General features: G+C 38.3%; 1 protein-coding gene across 1 annotated transcript in view; it reads right to left on the reverse strand.

Moving 5' to 3' along the window:
• The window catches only part of ARSJ (arylsulfatase family member J), a 45,733-nt gene that overhangs the window by 23,766 nt on the left and 1,114 nt on the right, over positions 1–20,853 (reverse strand). The gene's annotated exons all lie outside the window — the stretch shown is intronic.

Below are 20,853 nucleotides of genomic sequence, written 5' to 3' on the forward strand. Positions count from 1 at the left end.
AGAAGCAAGTGGTATCAGCAAACACACACTGCCTTTGAACATCTTTTTTCTTAAAGACTAACGACTGTGTGCCATACATAGTAAATAGGTTAAATCATCTATTTCAGTAAAGGGAAGCAATCTGTTCTCTCCCTGTCATGTTTTCTGGCCTGCCAATCTCCAGTTGTACCATGCAAATGCAGAACACTCCGTTTTTTCACCAGGATCCTCAGTCCCAACAGGGGACAGAAAACAGGAGGGGACACACATTTAAGATGCATTCAGTTTTGTTTGTGTGCATTTCTCTGTTTTTCGTGTATTATCTGTCTTCAAGTGCCTATTGGTTACCTAAATAGGCTGTCTGGGATTATTTAGATATGTTTAACTAAACAACTAATTTAAAAAACCCACGTTAATGTTTCTAAATGTTATAACAAATGATGGTTTTAATGGAATTACATTTTATGTTTAACAAATTATTTCTATTTTAATAAGTCATATATTTTTCATTAACCATGCAAAATCATGTGTACTAAATACAATTTCATAAATAATAGCTTCACTGGCTCTTAAGTTTACTTTATCTAGCTATCAAAACAAAGAAATACTGATGTAACAACACACTAATGGAAAAATGATATTTCTGAAATGTACACCAAATACTAGGAAGAGTGCAGTCATTAACTAAGAAAATCAGCAAATCATCTAAATAAAACTTCATCTCTGGAAATGGATGAAGTTTTACCTCTGGCAAAGGTCATTTGCTTTCTTTGTTTCCTGTGTGTGCGATGCAAGAGATGGACTCCATGTACTTGATGTTATCAGCGCGCTGAGCTGTATCTTTGGCTCTCTACCAGATTTTAAGGCTGTCCTAAGAATCTGAAGAGTCATGGTGAGTGTAGAAAACATAAATGTCTCCTATATGGCTTTATATCACCTTCTTCCCCTTCTTTCTGCAGGCATGGAGAGGATATTGCCACAACAGGAGGTGGCACAGGCTGAACATGTTCCATTCCTCATCTCTGCCACTGCCTGAGCATCACTTGCTCCATGGAATGGGAACACGGAGGAAAACATGAAGCACACTTCCCCACAGGAATTGCATATGTTGACTCAGCATGACCCATACAGCCAGCATGAGGTGGGAGAGAAGTACAGTCACTGGCTGTCTTTGGCAAAAATAAAATAAAAAAATAATAAAATAAATCTTAACTATTACATTTTTGAACTGCAAGAACCGCTAAAATAAGTTCTTGCTTATACTGATTTATATTTACAGTAAACTCTTCTAGAGTTCATTTCCATGTGATCTCTTTCCTTTGCTAAGGTTTCCTGAAAGAAATGATTGAAATTTATGATATGAAGTCTTCAGTCTTTGGGCCATTTGCATAAAATATTTTAGTATACTTTTAAAGGATGTGAAGTTGAATTTATGCTCAGTGTCTAGTTCATTTAGACTCGGAAATTGAATACTTTCCAATATGAAGTCACTAACTAGTCTGCACTGGACCACTGTAAACCCGGAGTATTTCCACTCACGTCAATGCAATTGATGTTAAGTGATTAATTGTAAAGGGCAATGCGTTTTGATGCATTGGAGGTGAGAAAAATGGGAAAAACCCCAACCTGTTAAAGCATGGTTGTTAAAGCCCAAGGTGCTGAAAGATTCCTTTGAAAATAAAACTCTTTATGCAGGAAAATATTTTGTTTGGATCAGTATACTATAGACAGACAGTTTCTGAACAGCATTACCAGCTGATAAGCCTAGAGCAGACGGCAGAGGGGAAATATTTTAATTCCATCCCTGCCTGGCCAGTGTTGTACCAGCACCAACTGTCTGAGACAGTTTTGCAGTGTGGTAATATTTGCAAGTGTTTCCTTCAAAACCATGCGGAATTTAATTCCAAGTACAGAAGACTGTTTTGACATAATCTGCTACCAAACAGAGTAGATTCAGACCATGCTTGTTCCATTTGCTAAATTCAAAAGTTCCCACATGCAAGCCAAGAGAATTAGGCTAGACAAGGAGTTAGGATTTTTTTTCCCAAGCCAACTACTCTGGCCATGTACATTTGTTGCCAGAAGATTGAAAGTTCAAGTGAGAGAGCAAATTTATTTTCCATAGAAGAACAGTGGTAGAGAAAATGAAAACTTTTATGTCTCCCTTGCTAATATTTTTCTAGATACCAAAACTTTACTTGGCATTCAGTATTCCATTATTTTCCCTTTTAAACTGCACACAACTACTTCCATCATTTGGTGTGAATCATTTTATAACTAGAACTCTTCTGCTGTAATTTTGATTTGGATGATGATTCCTCATAGAGTAGTTGCACTTTACAAAAATTAGGTCAGGCAATACATTAAGAAGGCCAACAGACATCTATTCTACAGGCTGCTCTATCATCACTGAATGAAAATGATAGTATTTCTTTTTAGTAGTAATGTATTTTTGAGCGTGGAAGCTTTTCTTCTAGGAACCCTTTTTAAAGGGCTAGGTACGTTTACAGCACTTATTATTTTGAATAGTGAAATTTAGAATCCTCAGCATTTTCTTCTGAAAATTATGAGTAAAACTGAATTTTACTAAATTACAGTACTGTGAACAGAATCTGCCATTCACAAGGACATTTTATCACAGTTAAAGAAAAAAAGACAACAAAAAACACTGATATAATAAGCACAGGAACCCCTGGCTCCACAACAGACATTGCCATCTCTAGAAATGCTAGTTTAAATGAAGAAACCAATTATTTCTCTTTTTTTTTGGTGATATAATCTTGATGGTTTCAATCTAGTAAGGGATTATTTTTCCTACCTTAATCATAACCCATGTTCTTTTGACAGGAAGAGACAAAACTCTCATGCACCATTAAGAACATGCATGGTTTACTTCTGAAACCAAAATCCAATTCACTGATAATAAGTGACAATTCCATTTTGCTGGACATGATTCAAAAGAAAATAAAGGTCACATTGCTAATAAAACTAGGTATTAGCCATAGTAGGGGAAACACCTGGAACATGCCTGACTGGCCATCTCAAATCTTTAAAACCTAATGAGGCCCCAACAGTAATTTTGTAGAAAAATGTCCTTGCTGTTAAACACCATATATCTGCTTCAAGAGACCGGAAAGCTTCAAAAGGTCTTTTAAGAAAATGCCTTCATCCATTAATTTCCATTAATTAATGATATTGGTCTTTCCTCAGCAGAGAAACAAAGTAATAAGAATACTAAAGAGTACAAGCATACTCGTATTGTTGAATACAGCAGCTGTACCTGCATTTAGCTTTCCGGCCCTGCATGAGATTTATGACCACCTTGATTTGCAACACAGACAATTTTTTGTGAAGAAATATACTCAAGCAACTTCATCATGAAGGTGTACGAGCCACAAGGCTCAGGGCCACATATGGAGAAATTATGACTTGTAAAATACAAATCCTTCCTCACTCGCGGTGGGAAGTACCCAGCTGAGATTCCAACCAGGACAGCCCGGTATCCTGGCGTGCACCAGCCTTGTTCTGCCAGCTTCAAAACAACTCGGCTACAGAGAAGGTTCTGTCCACTCATTTTGGTAACTGTTCCCCTCATTTCTTCAGAAAAATATAGGGGAGGAAAAAAAATAAATCAGACAATCAATCTATTTCTATCTTAATTTCCTACCTACAGATGACATCTAGTAAAATTCTAGTATAGCAAGATACGCGGACAATGGCAAGATGATTAGGGAGTGAAGCATCTCCCTTATGAAGAAAGGCTGAGGGAGCTGGGTCTCTTTAGTTTGGAGGAGACTGAGGGGTGACCTTATTAATTCTTATAAATATATAAAGGGTGAGTGCCACGAGGATGGAGCCAGGCTCTTTCGGTGGCAAACAATGATAGGACAAGGGGTAACGGGATCAAGCTGGAACACAAGAGGTTCCACTTAAATCTGAGAAGAAACTTCTTCTCAGTGAGGGTGACAGACACTGGAACAGGCTGCCCAGGGAGGCTGTGGAGTCTCCTTCGCTGGAGACATTCAAAACCCACCTGGACATGTTCCTGTGTGACCTCACCTAGGCGTTCCTGCTCCAGCAGGGGGATTGGACTGGATGATCTTTTGAGGTCCCTTCCAATCCCAAACATACTGTGATACTGTGATACTGTGACTTGATATTGTAACGCCAAAACCCGAGATAATTCTTTTGTTTGATAAACCAGAAACACAAAGAGAGAGTAAAAAAAACCTTGAAAACCAAACCAAACAAAACAAATACCCGAGACTTCTAGGATGAAGCATTTTGAATAGATATATTTAAGCTACAGCCTTTCTCATTCTTAAAATACATCCTTTAGGAAGACATAAAAGCAATTGGGTTAATTACCTTTTTTTGTAACTATTTTAATATTGTTTATGAATACATATTTTTAAGGTGAAATTTATACCTAGTAAACTTAATTATCTGTGCAGACTGTGAATTTGTGCTAGTAGAGCTGCTGCACTGCATTTTGGAGAGGAGAGCTGAAATGCACAATGAACGTGAATTAGAGGAACAGCCTGGACTTAACGGAAGGCGACTACTGACAAGTGCAAAGTAGCACTGCCAGGTTGGAATAATTAACTGCACAAACTTCTTTTCCTCACAGGAAAAATAAATAGAGATCTGGGGCTTGCCGGTAACCCAATCTGAAGATGAGTCAGCCATGACCTGACACTGTGAAAAACAGCATCATCTTATGGGGATGTATGATAGTGATTGGTTAAGTAGAACATATGACATCCTGTTTAAAGTCAGGTAATGCAACAGCTGACAATGTTTTTTCAGGTCTGTTAGAGGAAAATGAAATGTATTTTCTTCATATACAAACATGCGAAGTAGAGAGGGAACAAAGGTCAAACTTAGTTCATTTCTTATCATGCTTTGGGGTGGCATGAGTGCACTTCGACCTGCACCAGAGTGTGGGTGTTCTAACAGGAACAAGCCCATAAGGATAATCATCTTGTTTTAATTTGAAGATCACAGCCTAACTAGTAAAAATAGTACAAGATCTGTTGTTCTTGTGACATTTTCTACCCACCAGCAGCGGAAAAAAAGAGTCATACGCTCTTTGATACACAGATGCTTTGGCCAGATTTTCTGCTGAGGTAAATTCATGCCAGTAAAAGAGCTGATGTACTGCCTTCCAATTACTCAACAGCAAAAATATTTTAGAAACTGAGATTTAGGACAAAATCTTGCGGCAGTACTGGTCAAACTTCAGCTGGAACATTGTGTCCGGTTCTGGATGTCACTTTCCACAAAAAATAGGCCCAAATATAAAAAGCCCAGAGGAGAACATTAAGAGTCCTTGGAGGTATACAAACTAAGATCTATGTGGAAAAATGGAAATAACTGATTTTGCTCAGGCTAGAAAAGGGAAGAGCGGGGACATGATAATAGACTTCAGACGCGCAGGAGATTTATCACCTTTTCATAGCAAAGTAAGTTCTTCACTTGGGAACTGCCAAGAGATCATAGGCTTAAACTGCAGCAAGAAACATGGAAGTTAGACAATTTAAGAACTATACAACTGAAATTACAGCTAAGACTGCCTGGGGAAATTATGGGAATCTTTGTTGAAGACTTTTAAGAACAAGTTATTTCCACATATTTTAATAATATTACTGTTACAATTTCCTAAGGGAGGATGGACCAGGTAATTTATTACGATTTCTTAAATCTCTGTTTTCTGGAGGTATCTGTATGGATGCAAAGCAGAAAATGCCAGTTTGTTCTCTCCATTCCTAACCGGCCAGAAGCAAGGCGGCTTCAGTTCAGGAGACGTACAGAAGCATTAAAAGAGCAGGAGCTGTGCCTAAGCCAGTCAGTCCAGTTGAGATTCTCTCAATCATAGCCCGCTCTGCTGTGCAGCAAAAGTGACTATCATCTATCATAGATCCACAGAGAAGAGCTGAGAAAAGCCAGGCTGAGCAGCACAGGGTTTAATTTGTTCCTTTAGCACAAAGACAGCAAGTTCCTCCCCGCTACTGGAACGCTGGCAAAGCCTGAAAGAGCCGGGTCCAGCAAAGCCATCGTGAAGAGGGGCTGAACCTAGGACACTGCAGATTTAAACTGAACATCTGCTTTACTGAAAACACCTTGTTCTCATATCAGATTGCAAACCAAAGTGTAACAAATTTTCCCTATGCTGCTAAAACAAACTGGCAGTAGCAGAGAACTAAATTCCAGGACTTGTAGTAAATCAGTGCAGCATGGTTTGGTTTGAATAAAGAAGGGTGAACTTAAAAGGTAAACAATCTTGCCTATATATCATATCACATCACATATCTTATCTTGTCATATCTAATTAGAACCCCCTGAACTGTTTCCAAGTGCCTTAGGTTTGTTTTCTTTTTCAAACATTCCTAGGATTAGCACAGCCCTTGTGAAGTGCCTTTTCCTCCCTGTTAGTATTACCTTTTCTCTTCCAGTTTTCAAATACTACACTGATAGAAAGCTACAGGGTGAAACCCAAATATTTATTAGAAAATGTCCTGTGACAGCAGGCTTTTAAACTGTTTTAAAAAATATTTTCAGAACTGTGCAAGGAGTATTATCTATGATACTCCTTAAAGTGTATTTATTACTGTGATCAACTATAATTAATCCAGCCTTAAAATATTGAGATAAGGCAAGTATAAATATTCTTAGCTTACAGATACAAAAGCTGTACGCATGCATGCTAGTAACTGATTAACATGAACACAAATTCTGATTGCGTCTGAAAGATACATCAAGCTTGCTATTCAGCCAAAAACTACCTAAAGAACGAGAAAGAGAATTAAAGGGTGATACAATTCTTTCTTGCGGAGAAGAGTTGCTTTGGCTCCCACTTCACTTGGTGTCGGAGACAGGATAGGGAGAAAATGAAGAAAATGGATTTAAGTCTGGGCAGCCAAATTGACTGGCCTTGGAAGCAGACAGAAGACTCCAAAAGGACAACCTGGTGGGCCGGTATCCAGGAAAGACTGGAAGATGTTTGGGAGGCTGCAAAAGTTTAAAACTGACTCTGTCACAACCTGAAAAGCTCAGGTTTTTTTGTTGTTTTGGTTGTTTTTGTTGTTGTTTTTGTTTGTTCATTTGTTTGGTTTTGGTTTTTTAGTTTTCGAACGTTTTTCACAATAGCGTGAAAAAGGTCAAAAAGGCATCCTGAAGGATAGGAGGGGAAGTGCTGCACAGAGAACCAGTATTACTATGGACGTAATAATTTCCTATGTGTTTCCCCTACAAGGATGGGAGATTGTGAAGAAACTGGGAACTGGCTCAAGCTAATAAATATTGATTAAATTTCAGAAAACTCCCCTGCTCCAAACCTGAAACAGCACTGTCATAAGAAGGTTCACTGATGCAGATGTGCAAACTGAAACTTGGATGAGTTATGCTGTCTGCCTGCAGCCTTAAAGTCAATCCAAGAGAGACTGAGGCCAGGACACGTGGTAATCCTTGTAGTGCGCTATAGCTGCTATTTCACTTCTCCCCAGCCCCAGTAAATAAACCTGCCATTGTCCTCTTGAAAGCATTTCATCCAGCAGAACTCTGCAATATGGCTCTTGATTTGATATTTCTTTAGCTGTCAGAAAGCGTGCATGGTAAGGCTCAAAGAATTTTATTCAGCACATTTTATGCACAGGGAGAGCAGTCATATAAGTATTTAACTAAGTTGTTTTGAGTCATCTCCTCAGACGTGTCCATATATCTCCGATGACTATATCTATATATACGGCTATACAGGGTTCCAGCTTAGGTGCTTTCATTTGCATGTAAGTTAGATGCCAGAAGTAGATTATGTGCGATGGCTTGATTATTTCTTAAGGGGTGAACTTGCACAAAAACGCTGCTTTTCATTGTGCCAGCCATATTCTTTTCAACTATCACTGTTTTTGTTACACAAATCTTTGCATTATGAATACCAAAATATGTTTGGCATGAATACCTGAATTTGAAAACATTCAAGATGATTTTTTTCCATTTGTGTGTTCCATATACTTTAAATCAACAACTATAACATGGGAACATGTCTCAGGCTGCGACTTTAAGAAAAACAAAGCAAAATAGCCCACAAACTTAATTTTGCCTTAGTTAAGCTGATTCACTATAGTTAATGGTAGCAAAATATATGTTTTTGTTACTGAAGTGAGCAGGTATGACTCAGTTACGTAAAGCATGCACATTGAATAATAAAAATGTCATCTTGACATGACAGTTTTTCAGATTCAAAAGCGCTATAAGCACAGAAAAGCTACATCTACACAAACAAAACCATTAAATTTGCTTACTGGTAAAGATCATGCCTAGTTAAGAAACGCAGTGTCGGAGATAACAGCATCAACTCAGACTATTAAGCTCTGGTGCACTTCAAGGTCACATTGAGTAGCCGCAGGCAGAGTATCAAAAGGACGCTGAAGAAAGGCACTTGTAGTAACAACACAGATAAGAGCCTGGAGGTTAGTACAGAAGACATTAACACACTACTTGAGCTATGTTTCCGCAGTGGAAAATAGCCAATGTTTTGCATGGCAGAACTATAATGTACTATATAGAAAGCTCTGAGCTCAAAGCAAGCAGAAGCATTTCTACAGAAAACTATGAAAATATTTGACTCCTCCAAATGAAGGCTAAAAAACCTCCTGCTGCTGGGCTCCAGTCTGCAACCAGCTCAACTCTGGCAAGATTCATTCTGCAAAGCCGTATTACGACCAGGTAAAACAGTGACAAAATTTCAAATTGATACAAGGAACGTGAAAACAGAAGCTGGTAACAATGGACACCCAATATACAAACCATGTAATTGTCTCAGATGGCAAAAACATTACAAAAATTGAAATCAACAGATAAGCTTAAAACTCCTACACGCAGCTTCACTGTGGGAAGCACATTACTGCCAAAGGTTATAAAATGAGATCTATGAGAGAGTAAAGCCTGAACAAGGCTGTAATGGTGCCAAACCATATTACCTAAGCTCTTAATCATTACGTAAGACTGCATCATTCACAGCATATATACCTAGTACCACCAAGATAGCCAAATATTCCTCAGTCTATCATAGGGGCTCATTTTTTAAAATCTTAAAAGAAGCCTTACAGGCAATGTATTAATAAAAGGGCCAAAACTGTATAGTTACAAAATTAAGAACCAAGAAAATGTTGTCTTCCTTCTGTACTGTATATACAGTCGAATTCTCATCCTATTAAAATGAATTTGATATTGTAACAGCAGCAACAACGAAGTTAAGACGACAGAAATAAATCTGACAAATTGTACAGCAGCTTCAGTGACGTACATACCTGATGCATGTAAGTCTCTATCTTAGTAATGTACATATTTCCTGCATAGATCTGGTAAAAGTACAAGCAACTGTTCAGAACTGAGATACCATGCTAAAGCTAGTGGTGTTATATTCTTACCAGTATACTGTGTTCTTAAAGAAACAAGATTTTAACAGGGCTGTGATAACAATGACTCAGGAGAGAGTGCTCAGGCTGGTTAAGAGGGCCATCAACCCAACAGGCGAACACCCCAAATACTTTATTTTTTGCCTAGAGTACTTCTATAGGGGGAGATGCAACACAGAAGTAAATTGCTGCTTCTCCGTCACCACATGTCCCACCAGGAATATTTATTGTGACAAATTAGAACCACAAGGTAATTTAACCTGGATGTAACTTGTGGAGGTCATTTGGTCCAAACCCCTACAAAAGCAGGGCTAATTCCAAGCTAAACCAGGCTGCTAGGACACTCTCCAGTTTGCTTTAAATTTCTCCAAGAATGGAGATGGCACAACCTTTCTGAGCAGCCTGATCTGGCCTTGACGTGACCAGTGCCCAATGCCTTTCATCCCTTCCCTGGGCACCTTTGAAAGAGCTGGTTCTGCCTCCGTTGTTCCTCCCAGGAGGCGGCTGAAGACGGGGACGAGATTCCCCTCAGCATCGCCTTCTGCACAGTAACAAACGCGGCTCTCACAGCCTTGCCTTGTGCATCAGGCAGTGAGATAACTGAAGAAAAGCATCCTGCAGGACAGTAAATTCTAGGGGACTGCAAATCAGGAGGACTTTGAAATGAAATCAGCAAACATACTAGAATAGCCCTCTCTGAAGTCTCTTGAAAAATCCAGCAGTTAAGGAAGGAGCTGCCATTATGCTGTGATCATTAATAAATTCACCAAACTAATTTAATCAGTTGGTCTTTAAAAAGAAACAATATATTTTTAAGAGATTAATGCAAATATGGAAAAGTTCATGAAACAGTTTTCCTAAATTTACTAAAACTGATAACCTGTTAAAGCTAGATAATGATTCCCTAACAACAGTCTATATTCCAGTTTCTTGATTATTTAGCAATATTTTCTTATTTCCAGGATGAAATAAACAATAAAAAAGAGTTTATGAAGTCAGTGTGTCCCTGCTATGCAATGTAAGTTGGCATGAGGCCTAATTAGACAACCTCCAGAGGTCCCTCAAACCCAGTTTTCTATGATTCTATGATACATAACAACTAAAACTAAGTGTTTAAATAGAGATAGTATTGTTTTGACAAAATGTATTAAATTCAGAGGCACAATTTGTGTGGTAACAGTATATCTATTAAAGTATATTTAGTCTAAAGATACTACATTCCACCCTGAGACCAGTTTTCTCCACTCCATCCAGCTTCATATTTTCCTCAAATTCTAATATTTCTTCAAATCTGTAATTTTCTCTTTCTTCGAAACAGAAGGGAACTCATTTCTTATAAGAGCTTATTATCACAGAGATTGCCTCTACAATAGTACTTTGGTACTTACTTATGTTCTGTAAGTGTTAAGAAAAATTATATAAAGTTATCTCATAATGGTACAATATTCTCTATCAGGGAACATGTAGAAATGAAAAGAAAGGTGGACTGAATCTGAAAATGGACACAAGAGATTTATCTAGAAAACAGATAACATTCCAACAAATGGATGCATTGATATTAAAAATGTACTGTGGAAAGCTACATTGATATTTCTTTTTTTTTTTTCCAAAACATAAAAGAAAAGTCAGAGAAGTTTAGTTAGAATCTCACATTTCTCTATAATCGGATTAAAATGTCACTAAGAAATAAGGACACTGTCTTGTTTTTAGTAGTAAGTATCAGGTATTTTTAATTACTAGAAGAAATATGTTTGATTCTTCCAAATATCTGAGTGTCCAACAATGGGAAATTTCAGTTTTCCACTGTCCATCATAGAAACTTCCTGTATGCCATCACTCCGTGCCATGATACAACAAACACATAAGAGCAAGAGAAGCTGATAGCATTAATAAATCATATATTTAAACACCTTAATCACGTGGCTTGCTATGCACACAATGATAGTCAGACCATGCAATGTGTAAAACAGAAGCTGGGAACTGATAACTGAGTAAGATGTGTTGCAAAATCTGTCTTAGTGTCATAAGCAGAGACAGCAGGGAGCTCACGCCCTCTTCTACGGAGCTGCTGAGGATGGTGACTTTAAGCAGGATTAAGATTTGTGGAACCACTTTCTGTACTTTTTAAATACTATTTCGAGCTTTCAAATATTGGAATAAACGTTGTGCTTTAATGGCCAAATACATTTCTACTATTAATTACAAGCCTTTTAAAGGAGGCATTGGACTGCTCTTTCCTCCAACGTGCAGGATGGGAATGCACCTTTGGTGCCTCAGATGACAACCACAACCTCTCCACGTTCCTCCCTCCTCTGCGTGCGAGGACCCCCCAGGTCACACACTCCTCAGCAGCCTTCGCCCTCCCCCGGTGTGAGATGCGGCTCATGTGCAGATCACAACACCCATCCACACACGCTGCATGCCAGGACAGGGACAAAGCTGCCGTGGCACAAATGGCTTCATTAATCAAGCGTTTAAGTAAAGTTAGGTATAAGTCTGGTTCCTATATATTGGTCTTCTGACCATAGCTTGAAAATAAAGGTTCTGGGGTCACAGCATACTTACGATATTAATAATGTCTAATGCTTATGATCTGATACAATCGCTTTATGTATGCATAAAGTAAGAGAACTTCATGTGTAAAGCACATTAAAAAGTATTCCCAAAGTTGTTTTCTAGCTCTAGCAGTGCTTCCCTCCACCTTCCCCAACCCAGAGCTTGACGGTATGGTGATAACAGCCTAAATTAATAAGCAAGTGATAGCTGACACAGCTAACGTATTACAATTGCAGTTGAACTAGAATGATGAAACATGTTTAACCTCTTATTATGAGCCAGCAGGTAAAATCAAGTTCCCTATTTAAAATTTTTCAGTTTCATCACAGACCCCAAAAATTCAAAAGCTATTTTAGTCAAACTTCAATGGTTAAAACATGTTTTATATTAATATTTTAAATTTGTTACCCATTAGCGTTACCTTGATTTCTTTCTGAACTCCTCCTGTTGCATTTCAGCTTACCCAATTTACATTTACAGAGACAAAATGAGGTCACCAGCCAGATCTACTCACTTTTAAATAAGAAAACTAATAAGCTCATTTATACACAGGCACAATCTTCATTTATGTTGCGCTATTTATATTAATCTAGTAAACTAATGCTGGTGAAATTACCTTATTCATTCTTAAGCATACATTCTAAAACTAAGTAAACTCACCTCAGGGTAGAAAACCTGACTATGAATCAATAACAAAACAATGCAAAAAATGCAGGGACAGTACAAGGAAACCTCAAAGAATTACAGTGAGGAATGAATGAGAAAGCACAAGCTCCTCATAACACAAGAAACTGCACTAGTCTGCAGTAGAATAAGAAAACATCAGTGTGAGGTATCATGCACTGAAGAGGCAATTCCTCAATGCGTGTCTAACAGTATCCACTAGTAAACATCGGTATTTTAGATTTTTAATGGCAGTTACCAGATTCTACAACAAATTATGAACTTCTCATATAAAAAGGAATGAACGCTGACTACTATAACACAAGAAAAAAAATCCAGCTCCCAGAAATTTGAAATAGATTATTACGTTAGTTTGTGGAAAATATAAATAAATTAAAAAAAAAAAAAAAGTAACCACAAGCTGCATAAATCTAATGGTTTAGTTTTCAACCCCTCATCTTTCTTCACATGTGGTAATACAAAATAAATTCTTACACTTTTCATTTCTCATATTTTACTATAATCTTATGTACCTGTCCACATATTAATGAAAAAGTACTCTGAGGATATAAAATATTATTATAAGAATGTCCTCAATTCTATGAGCACGGCTTTGCTAAACACACACAAAAATTAGAGGCACATTTGAAATGGATTCAAGAATGATCAAACATTTTATAAGTCTAAACATCTCCATTACCTTAAAACAATACTGTGTTAACATATGCAAAGTCTCTGATTCAACAAATCAAATACAAAATTGATTAAAAACCAAAAGTGCAGAAAAACTCACAAAAAGAGAGTAGACAGATCTTTCCCTTTTTCTGACAATTAGTTCATAAATCCAACAAATCTTTCTATGAAATGTAAAGTATTTTAATGAAAACGTTAATTTAATTTGTCCAAATTTTAAGTCCCATCTAACTTGATTGTCTTGGAGACATTATTTGGGTATTATGATAAAGTCTAAATCCTTTGACATGAAAGTAAACTCCATCTTTTTACTACACAGTTTTATTTCAAGATACCTATTGCAGTTTCCAGTCTTGATTCACTTGAAGGGTCTCATGAAGGAAAAGTAGCATTCAAAACTGGGAGCTGTTGTAACAGGAGTCCACCACTACCGTTTATTCAAGTTATTGTCACTGGCAGCAATATGCATCATCAGTTACAAAGCAAACCAATCAGGGACAATAGTGAATGAGCAAAATTCCTTAATTATTTTAAATCTAACTTTTCCATGGAATATAATTTATCTTTTCCAGTTAAAACCAAAAACAAACAAGCACACACCAACCACAAACAAAACACACACACAAACAAAAAACCCCCAACAAACCAATAGGCTAAAAGTCTACAACTTAAACTCCTCCGAGTACTGACAATTTCCTATCAAAGATTTTGTAAATTTATTTCCAACTGAGTTTCTTTAGCTTTCCTTTGCATAAATCGGACAATGAAAAAAAAAAGTCAATCAGTTTCCCTTATCTAGTTAGTTACACGTCAGATAATGCTGTTTGTCTTATAAGCAGTGGACCTAAACTATCAAACAATATTCTTAAATGTTACCAGAAAGTGGTGCAAGAAAAAAAATATCACGACCTGTACTACTACCCTTTGCTACTTCCTCCATGTTTTTCTTTTTTTAATGTCTATTGTTGGTATGTAGTTTCCAACTCTTTCCTCCAAGCATTCCTTTGCATAGTGTGTTCGTAATTATGGTGATATGAACAGATTTCTTACAACTTAAGACCATAGAGCAGTTCAGTAACTGGATCTAATTTTCTGTACAATGAGCAGAGAAGAGGACAGAACAAAACAAGAAATGGAAGTCCTTGCATTTAATGATTTATTAATTCTCTGTGTATGCTGTATATATACATATATATATATATATATATACATACACACACATATATATATGGACAATGTCATCCTAAGCAAAAGACAGAACAAGAACATGGAAAAAAGATACCTCAACATCTTTGGCAGAAGTCCCACAAATTATCCCGAAAGAAGTCAGCAGAAGTAAATAATTACACACTGCAAGAGTTACAAAGGCCTCGGGGGAAAAAAATCTTGAAATTTTTCAGAGACAGTGAGGATATGGAAAGCAGGACTTCCTAGGGCTAAACTGAAATGAAAGTTTCACATTGACTATCTTCTCTCAGAATGAACGCTGAAATCATTCCTAGTGTTTAAAAATATTTTATGAACACCCTCCTTCAGGACGCCTTCTGTAGTTAATATGTACTTCAAATGAGCCACAGATGAATACAAGTTGGAAGAGAAGCCATCCAGTTCAATGCTTTTCCCCAAGACAGATTCAACTACATTATGTCATTCCTGACATATTTCTCTTGTCTGTTCTTAATGACTTCCAATGAAGAAACTCAGCAATTTCCCAAAGCCAGCTATTCCAGTGTTTCACAATCTTTAGCAGTGGAAAGTTTTCCCTATTATCTAACTGGCATATTTTGCCTCTACTCAAGAAAGCCACTCATGTCTTGTACCATCCCTCATGACACTGAAAATACATTATGCCCATTCCCTTTGCATAGCTCTTAAAATAGTGAAGACTTACCATGTCCCTTCTCATTTTTCTCTTCTTTAGACTAAACAATTCCATTTCTTCTGATCTTTTATCCATAGTTATCTTTCTGAGATATCTGATCACTCTTATCTGGACACCATCCAATTATGCACACTGCTCTTGGAGAGCAGATGCCCAAGTTTGGGAACAAGTGCTCCAGCTATAGAGCAAAAGGGCAGCTTCAAATATCTGCTACAGTCCCCTGTTTATACAAACTAGTATGATGTTTGACTTTTTGTAACAGCATGACATTGCTGACTTCTTATTCAGTACACAATTCACTATAATTCCAGCTACTTTTCTAAAGAACTGCTGTCTAAGCAGTTGTTCACCATCCTCTGCTTGGAAAGTTACTCCTGCTCCAGCATAATATTGTCTATTTGTCACTGCTGACTTTAATTCTCCTTTTTTTCAGATTATTTTTCTAATTTGTCAATATGATTTCCAATATCAATACAGCCTAAAGCTGGCAGCCCCTCCTATCTTAGTGGCATATTTAACCAGAACATTTTATTTCATCATCCAGGTTCTTAATGAAAACGCTGATCAGAATCAAACTCAGGACCAATGACTGCCAAGTCCCTATTTCAGAGCAGATAAAGTATCAGACCATTTCTTGATACTTAGGGCTGATGTTGTGCAGTCCTTCATATTTTGTTAACTACAAAATAAGGATACATGTAATGGAGTGTTACATACATTTCCCAGTATTTATTCTCTAGTATAATAAATGTCTTCAGAACACACATTGTAATGTTAGATTTCTCTCTGCACAACTAGATTCCTCATCTTAAATGTCCATGTGGGGACAAACACCGTGGCCACAGGGTTGCCTGGCACCCCTCTCCTTTGGACTTGCCCCTCTGCAAGGAAGGCTGAGAGTGCATGGCCCAGAGTTCTTCCTCTGCTTGATAGTCCCCAAACCAGTTGGGCACTGCTGGTTTGTTCCAGGCACAGGAAGGCTCGAGATCCCACCAAGTCTCTGAGACACTGCATTTCAACTCAGAGCGCAGAAATTAACTTCCCAGTCAACACCATCATACTGGATTCTTCTCAGAGCAACCAAACTGTCAAAACTGCAGTTTGGACCATTATGCATCCAGGAGGCAGGAAAAGAGAAAGCTTACCAAGAAGTTTGAACCCCCTGAATACAATCTTTCTGCTTGCTTGGAAGTCAGCTGCACTGTTTTGAATTCAAAGTACTGTAAACTGTCCTCTATTCTATTTCTGTTTGTCAAAATAAATTAGTTTGCTGAAACGTTGTCATTTTTTATGGTGAACTATGTATTGTTACACAGGGATGCCTACGAGAGAATGCATACTAAGTATATAAATAGCCACATATATTTATAAATGTGTAATATTTCTATAATTAGACAACATAGATGTAATTATTTTTATTAAAAACCACTCTGTGCTTACTGATTATACAATCCATTTCTGTCTGCTTTGGATGAGCAAATCCTCAGTATTTCATTTTATCACGGGGAAAAAATGATATATTTCCCCAGATGTTCAACATTTCTCAACATCTTCTATGTCCACATTCCGTCCATCATGCAAAGCTCATTTTTGAGATTAATGTAGTGCTTCCATGATTCATAAGTGTTCACTGTAAAATGGCGTTCAGATTTCTTAGCGACCTGTAACCCTGGCTGTGTATCGGCTTCAACAAACAGAGATCCCTACTCTTGCACAAGTCAGGAACCTTCCTGTGGCCCAAAGGCATTCCAGGGTATATAATGGTCCTAAGGCTACAAGTCTGATGGTCAGCAGAAAAGTGAGAGCCTAGAAGAGGAAGTCATTGTCTGCTGCCTACATAATATGCCATAAATTTAGGGGGTCATTATGTCTAGATTCCTTCTTATCAGTCAGTCTTATTTCTCAAATTCCTTTGCTAAATTAAGTATTGCTCCAGCAAATACAACTACATTGCATAACATCATCTATAGAATTGGGTCAGCTGCCCCAGCAGATGTTCATCTAAGCTTATAGCCTTTTTGTCTCAAAGGAATACTCCTCCTTTCAGTCATAATCTTTCAAAATTTAAAAAACACCCTCTGGAAAACTGTCAATACACTGATTATGCTCAATAATCTTTCCTTTAAAAAGGAGATAACTCTTCATTGTGATGTAACTTAATAAATTATCTAAACAAGAAATACCACAGCTGACCATAACAAATCAATCTTCTACCCTCTCCCTCATCCCAATCAACTCTCATCCACACACATGCACAAAACTTCACACGCATATAATCTTAGGCTTTCTTAGCACATGACATGACCTGTATTGTTCAATAAATCCAGTTCTTTTTAAACTGTACTACCACGAGTCTACAAGATTATTCATACAATTAAAAGTCATCACGGCCATTAAGCGCACAGATACACCAAACCCAATAAGCACTTGGCCAGCAAGCTGCTGGGTGCAAGCTGAGTATGCTTGTGCATTCTTAACCTCTTTTCCTAGGGAAAGAACTTGAAGACCTGAAGTCTGAGCCATTATTTTTATGTTCATAAAAATAAACTTCTCATAAAAGTGTGTCTTTTTCATTTCTTTCAAAACGCAAGCATGAGTTTAAAAGTAGTCTTTTAGTTTAGCTGTGTTCTGTATCATATTCATGACTCTCTGTATCTGAAGAATACTTCAGCATGGTTGATGTATGTGCATGTGCAAATTTCTTCTCACCTACCTCAGTGCCTGTGTAAGATAGTTGTCACCTCAGCACTGGTTTAAAGCTGGATAACCCGAGCCATTCTGCTTAAATTATTTAGCTTATTGAGGCATGCCTACTACTTTCAAGGAGAAAAGAACAAGAGCAAAAAACTACATCACACAATACAATTAGTCTGGAGGACAATTTGTGTTCATTCACATTCTTTGGAAGAAGAAAAAAAAAAAAAGCCAAACACGCCTACAGTCTTTCTGCAATGTATCAGCAGGTCAATAACCTCTCCAGTATATGCAGGCCACTGCCCCGCTCAAATCAGCACAAAGCAACAATAGAGATGAGTCTCCAAAACGCACTGATTATCAAATCTTCAAAGCAGCTGTAGGGGCTGCGGCAGGAACCGCAGCAGTCCCAGGAGCAGCACAATCCAGAGCCAACTCTCTCACCCGGGTCGGTCCCGCGACTGCAGTTGTGCAGCTGCAGAACAAGGGCTGAGCTGCTTCCCCAGAGCCGCCCCTCTGACCTCCCCGCCGGGACAGCACATCACGTGTGGCTCGGAGCCCACTGGCTCACGCTTCTTCTCTGCTCCCAAGATTCAGCTCAGCTGCAACCCCCTCCCCACACCCATAAATAAAGCACAAAATAGAAAAAAAGCTGTGGAAGCCAGCCTTGCTATTAGCCTAAAAGCAACGGCTTTTGATGGAGTGCACGGAGAAAGAGGTAATGCTGGCGGAAAGCAAGAAATGAAAGTGGGCCAAAGCCTCAAGCACAGGACATGAGAAAGCAAAGAGAGGGAAGGAAAAGTGGTCAGAAAGACCGGCTTACCAGCTGTTACGCTGTGGTATAGCATGAAGGGGAAAAAAGAGCCAATTCTACCCCTCCCTTCTAACATGTCACCTCCAACCTCTTTCCCCAGCATAGGACAGCTACCAAAAGAAGGGTCCCTTTACTACCACAAGCCTTAGAGGGACTGCCTGGAGACCTCTGAAGAATTTGGAGCATTTGAAGTCTCTTTGCCTGGAGTCTAAGTTCCAGCTGGCAACATGAGTCAGTGCTCCCTAATGAGTCTAGTTTACACAAGCCCCTCTGTTTCTCATAGATCAATCAGGTGATGTTTGGCACACGCTAAGTGTGGTATGTGTATTAAGAGGCATGGAGCATCCAGGTGGTCCTTCAGTGGTCGAGCAGGCTTTTAGCCTTGAACTAACATATTCTGGAATTCAAGATATAACAGCACTTCTCCTGAATTAGAAGTTTCTGAGTCCCGGCATTTTAATTAAGATATCTCAACTAAGAAAGCATTGAAAGTAGTTATCACAAGCATTTATCTCCAGACAGAAGGGATAATAGTATCCTCTAGATCTGCCTTGTTAATACTCTACCCAAACCTACTAACTCCCCACAATTACCATCCTTATTTCCCAGTCATGCAAGGCAGTCCTTTCTATCTGCTGCTCCTTTTTTCCCAAAATAGTACAACGTGAAAAAAACTGCAGACTAAGAAAATATAAATGAAGTATAAGCAAATTTCTTTTTTCCTCTAAAAGGTTCCAAAACCAAAATAGGCAGACTTGCAGAACCATTTCCGCCTGATGAGCTGATGAAAAGACCAGGGTTCCTCAGAACATGCCTACCTTTTACTCTTAGTATATAGTTACACACAAACTGGTCCATATTTAGCAAAGGACTAAAAAAGTGAGTTACCGTTATCCCTTACGTTACTCTTTTTGTGTGTTTAGACAACCTCTACAGTCTCCAAGAGCCGACACAGCACCCTGGTTCCCCTGGAACCCAGTCATCCCATTCCTCCAGCTGCCGCATGAGTCATTGTTGTGCAGCATGACATTCCCTTTGTAAAGTGCTGGTTACCAAACCACTGTCCTCAGAAAGCTGGCTGGTTACACGCTGCTGGCGCGGGTCCTCGCTTCCAACTGCTGCATGGCCTTAGAGACAACCAAGATGCATTAAACACTATCCTGATACACATTTCCCTTGTAAGCTGTTACTTAAGTTGCTGCAGGGCAACTATGTTCTTGTGAATGAGCGAGTAGGTACCTCAAAATAACTTCTATTCTAAGACACGGTCCACATTAAAAAAAAAAAAAAAAGAAAAAACACACACAAAACCAAAAAATCCCCAAACCTAACAAAAAGAAACAAAAACCTCCCAACAACAAAAAACCGCAAACAATCAAAAAATAACACATGTTGGGAAGTCTTACTCTAGAAAATATGTCAGCTCCCTGTGAAAATTTCCCTGCTCCAGCAAGTCTGGGAACTAGACTGAGACCAGGAATTATCTCCAGCTCTACCATATGGAGATGCAAGAGACCAGGCCAGTTGCTTGTTTTATTTAAACATGTGTTTCTTTTACCAGCAATATTAACATTGCCTTGTTCCTGTTTATACTTAAGGAAAGGAGAAAATAAACTAAGTAACTTTTTCCCTCTCATTTTGTTTTGCTCTTTTAAGAGTTCCCTGTTCCTGTCAAAGTGAGTTAAGCTAAACAGAAACAAGGCGGTTTTGTTCCAGAGTAAATGTGTCCACACTTGGAGTTCTCTGGGAACCATTCCTACAATTCAAATGCATCACCCCCAACCCCAATCCTTATTAACCTTCAGATGTAAGAAGACCCTTAGGTTGGGTTAATTGGTTATTTGCTTAACAAACCACAATAAAGCACAATTTACCAGAGACAGCAAAGTGCGCAATACAAACCCACTGCTTTTACCATTTTGGTGAGGCACCTATTTTAGTGGCTTAAAAGTTTCTAATAGTTTATAAAGCAGCAATTGCATCATGACAAGCGCAGTGCTGCAGCTCAGAGAATCCTGAGAGAGAGTTTGGATTCCTTGCACTGATCTACACGTGACACACTGGAGAATCCTCTCAAATTCACTATAACCCTCAGCAAGAACTCATATTAAGTAAAGGTTCAGTGAGATTTGTGATCCAATGTGCTGGCTGTAATG

This window comes from Streptopelia decaocto, assembly GCF_964273445.1.
Source record: "Streptopelia decaocto genome assembly, chromosome: 4".
Lineage (NCBI taxonomy): Eukaryota > Metazoa > Chordata > Aves > Columbiformes > Columbidae > Streptopelia > Streptopelia decaocto.